The sequence below is a fragment of the Piliocolobus tephrosceles genome, chromosome 1 (genome assembly GCF_002776525.5).
Source record: "Piliocolobus tephrosceles isolate RC106 chromosome 1, ASM277652v3, whole genome shotgun sequence".
Lineage (NCBI taxonomy): Eukaryota > Metazoa > Chordata > Mammalia > Primates > Cercopithecidae > Piliocolobus > Piliocolobus tephrosceles.
Window position 1 is genome coordinate 142,262,345 of NC_045434.1, and position 5,080 is coordinate 142,267,424.

At 35.0% G+C, this 5,080-nt stretch overlaps 1 non-coding gene across 1 annotated transcript; it reads left to right on the plus strand.

The window, feature by feature from the left end:
- The first annotated feature begins 768 nt into the window (after positions 1-768).
- Positions 769-889, plus strand: LOC111541664. The gene has a single exon (XR_002731343.1). It is a non-coding gene; the product is annotated as a small nucleolar RNA SNORA32 (small nucleolar RNA).
- Positions 890-5,080: the final 4,191 nt, after the last annotated feature.

Genomic DNA, 5,080 nt, shown 5'->3' on the forward strand with positions numbered 1-5,080 from the left:
TATCATGAAAATGGCCATAATGCTCAAAGTAATTTATAGATTCAATGCTATTCCCATCAAGCCACCATTGACTTTCTTCACAGAATTGGAATAAAACTACTCTAAATTTCATATGGAACAAAAATAGAGCCCATATAGCCAAGACAATCCTAAGCAAAAAGAACAAATCTGGGGGCATCATGGTACCTGACTTCATACTATACTACAAGGCTACAGTAACCAAAACAGCATGGTACTGGTAACAAAACAGATATATAGACCAAGGGAACAGAACAGAGACCTCAGAAATAATGCCACACATCTACAACCATCTGATCTTTGACAGATCTGACAAAAACAGGCAATGGGGAAAGAATTCCCTATTTAATAAATGGTGTTGGGAAAACTGGCTAGCCATATGCAGAAAACTGAAACTGGACCCCTTCCTTACACCTTATACAAAAATTAACTCAAAATGGATTAAAGACATATACATAAGACCTAAAACCATAAAAACCCTAGAAGAAAACCTGGACAATACCACTCAGGACATAGGCATGGGCAAAGACTTTATGACTAAAACACCAAAAGCAAGGCAACAAAAGCCAAAATTGACAAATCAGATCTAGTTAAACTAAAGAGCTTCTGCACAGCAAAAGAAACTATCATCAGAGTGAACAGGCAGCCTACAGAATGGGAGAAAAGTTTTTCAATCTATCCATCTGACAAAAAAGTAATATCCAGAATCTACAAGGAACTTAAACAAATTTGCAAGAGAAAAAACAAACATGGTCATTACCAAGGCTTTTAGAATGCATTTTCTCATTTGCTGTGGACATGACCATAAAAAAATGTCCCAGTAGGTTTTCTATCTGCTACTTTGCTAGCAATCCGCTTATTGGGAACGGTTGATTAACTGTAATAGAAATGCAATACAAATATAATGTGAACCACGTGTGATTTTTCTTTTTTTTCTAATAATTATTTCATCAGTAATCAATGAGATTTTAAAATTCTCCTAGATCTCTTGAATTATGCAAATGTGCTTTGCCTTTTTATTGTAACCGTTGTGGGTTGCTAATAACCAAGAAGTTTGTAGTAGAGTTAACTCAGGCTGCTTCTAGGACTCATTCATGTTCACTCACTGTACAATCATCTCTGGAAATGTAAAATTCACTTCTATATTGTTATGTAGGGCTGACAGGACAACTGGATCAGTTTCATTAAAAAGGGCAAATTTGAAGATAAATCTCTTGACTCCACTCTTTACAGGATCTTAAGTGACCTTGATGCACAGTGGAAGAAATCACAACATGGAATTCCTTGAATAAAAATTCACTGACTTTAAAAAAAAAAAAAAGAACAAAACAACCCCATCGAAAAGTGGATGAAGGATATGAACAGACACTTCTCAAAAGAAGACATTTATGTAGTCAACAAACATATGAAAAAAAGCTCATCATCACTGGTCTTTACAGAAATGCAAATCAAAATCACAATGAGATAGCATCTCACTCCAGTTAGAATGGCGATCATTAAAAAGTCAAGAAACAACAGATGCTGGAGAGGATGTGGAGAAATAGGAATGCTTTTACACTGCAGGTGAGAGTGTAAATTAGTTCAACCATTGTAGAAGACAGTGTGACAATTCCTCAAGGATCTAGAACCAGAAATACCATTTGACCCAGCAATCTCATTACTAGGTATATACCAAAAGCATTATAAGTCATTATACTATAAAGACACATGCACATGTATGTTTACTGCAGCACTGTTCACAATAGCAAAGACTTAGAATCAACCAAAATGCCCATCTATGAAAGAAAAGAAAATGTGGCACATATACACCATGGAATACTATTCAGCCATAAAAAAGAATGAGTTCATGTCCTTTGCAGCAACATGGATGAAGCTGGAAACCATCATTCTCAGCATACTAACACAGGAACAGAAAACCAAACACCACATGTTCTTACTCATAAGTGGGAGTTGAACAATTAGACCACATGGACACAGGGAGGGGAACATAACACACCAGGGCCTGTTGTGGGATGCAGGACAATGGGAGGGATAGCATTAGGAGAAATACCTAATGTAGATGATGGGTTGATGGATGCAGCAAACCACCATGGCACATGTATACCTATGTAACAAACCTTCATGTTCTGCACATATATTCCAGAACTTAAAGTATTAAAACAACAATAACAAAAGAAACAAAATAAATTGATATAGTGAAACCAGCTATAACAAAATCTACAAGCACATTTCTAGTTAGATACACTCAGAATTTATGCACACTCATTCCTTTGATCTCTGTTGGGGATGCCTCTTCAACGCCTTTGATATTTCATATATCAGAGGAGATCTGGAGACCTATGTTTTAGGAAGGACAGAGAAGAGAGGTCATCAATGATCTACCTCTGTAGACACAACCAGGCATTGCTTCTCCCCCTTTGTGGATCTTCTTTCCCCTTATATATCTGAAATGATAAGACTGTGGTGACATCCAATTATACTTTGATTGTATCTAGTCCTGTCTCCAAACCCTTTTCTTAAAATGAAATCATAAACTAAGCCTTTGTCAAAAGAGATTTATATAGTAGTGACAAACTATTTTACAATACATATCCTCATTACATTCATTTTTCATGCCAATTAGCCCAAGTAAATTTTATATAATATATAAACCTAATTAAAAAGAGTAACCTTTACTGTGTTTGGTTAAGTTCAGCTGTTATTATCAGTATCTGAAGACAGGAAAACTTACATGCAGTAAAATACACTTTATAAGCAATATGCACCATTTAATATTGTTACTTACTATAAAATATTTATGAGTTAATAAAAATATTTTTGAGATATTTTGTTTTAAAAATTTCACAGTGTTAAATATGTTTATATATATACATATTGATACATAACTGTATCTTCAACTATATATTTAGAGTTGGATGTAATATATATTATGTGTGTATATAACTGTATTACTAATGTAGTTAATCAGAAAATGTATACATCACTTTCAGCAGATAAGAATTAATGGAATGATAATAACATCCAATGTCTAGTTTCTGGCATATATTATTTGCTTGATACTTATAACTCATTCATAGCACACTTACTGGTAAGAATTAATCTTTCTTTTTTTCATTACCTCATTGTACACAATATGGTTTTCTTATTCTAGTCAATGTCATGTAAGTCTTTATTATTTTAAAAATTTGAATGATCCTTGAGGGCAAATTGCCATGTTGTCAACAGTTGCATCATTCAAAAGTATCTTTCAGACTTCAGAAAGGTAGTCATGCACAGGATAACTTTCTAATAATAATACTTAAATTGAGTAAAGGACTCTTCAAATTTCTGATGCCTAGACTTCCAGAATCTTTAGCAATCACATGTCAGAAAGAGATCTACTGGCCCACTATTAACTATCTGATTAGTTATAGTTGAAGAATCCCAAGAATCATGGGGGCAAAATGGTGCTTAAGCATAATCCAAAATACAGTTTCATTTCTGGCTAAAATTTGAAAGCAAAAGTGCAACTAATTTTTCTTTGAAGTGGTATTTCTCAAAAATGTCATTTCTGATATATTTCTTAATTTTACATATTGCTCTGAACATAGATATCTATATTAATTTTGATTTGAAGAACTCAGGAAATTATTGTTATTGTTACTGTTATTACTTTTATTTTGCTGAACATGAACAAGGTAATATAAAGCATATCAACCCAAGCAGTTCTTAAATGCATTTTATAACTGGATAATATGGCCGGGCGTACTGGCAGACGCCTGTAATCCCAGGGCTTTGGGAGGCCAATGCAAGCAGATCTCCTGAGGTCGGGAGTTTGAGACCAGCCTGGCCAACATGGTGAAACCCTGTCTCTATTTTAAAACAATTACAAAAATTAGCTGGGCGTGGTGCCACGTCCCTGTAATCCCAGCTACTCAGGAGGCTGAGGCAGGAGAATCGCTTAAACCGGGGAGGAGGAGGTGGCAGTGAGCTGAGATCGTGCCATGGCACTACAGCCTTGGCGATAGAGTGAGACTCCATCTCAAAATAAATTTAAAAAAATTAAAAAACTGGATAATGTGAGGGAGCTACACTGTAGGGACCTACACTAGGTCTTTTGTTTTTATGCCTTTATAAGATGATCTAAAGGTGTTATTACTATGTTTGTATGTTAACTTACAGATCCATTAATTCCTTTTACTGTGCCTTTAACATCTTTCTGGGCCATTTTATTTTCTTCCCTGAGTCTCAGAATATTTGAATTGTTCAGCAGTGGCCCTGCAAACTGTCACTGTGCTGTATGGGAATATCAGTGAAGCATTCCACTGTGTGCTGTTCTGAACTATCCAGTAAATATTGTGGATTACTTAAGCAGTTTTTATATATTACACATATTTGTACATTTTATGTGGTTATACATATTTATAAGTTTTTAAAAGAATCATTTTGTTTACTTGTACAGTTCAAGCGCATTGGGAAATATATATTTATGAATGTTTTAAACCATGTTATAGATTATATGAGTACTCATTTAGTTACTTAGCCCCAAATCCTTAGAAATTTCTTTGCCACTGATGATTGTACATTTTATTTATGGTAAACATTTTGCAAAGTTCATCTTCTTAAATTATTTTCTCTTTTTGAATAACAATAATAAGAGTTGCTAGCTAATAATTTATATTTTGGTTTTAGAAGTCATTTGCGAATTTTCTTTAAAAAGCATATAAGATAGTGATAAAATTGGCCGAGTGCAGTGGCTCACACCCGTAATCCCAGCACTTTGGGAGGCTGAGGTGGGTGGATCATGAGGTCAGCAGTTTAAGACCAGCCTGGCCAACACAGTGAAACCCTGTCTCTACTAAAAATACAAAAAAAAAAAAAGAAAAAAAAAAATAGCCAGGCGGGTCACAGGCACCTGTAGTCCCAGCTTCTTGGGAGTCTGAGGCAGGAGAATCGCTTGAACCTGGGAGGTGGAGGTTGCAGTGAGCTAAGATTGTGCCACTGCAATCCAGCCTGGGTGACAGAGTGAGACTCTGTCTCAAAACAAACAAACAAACAAAAGACAGTGATAAAATCATTTCTA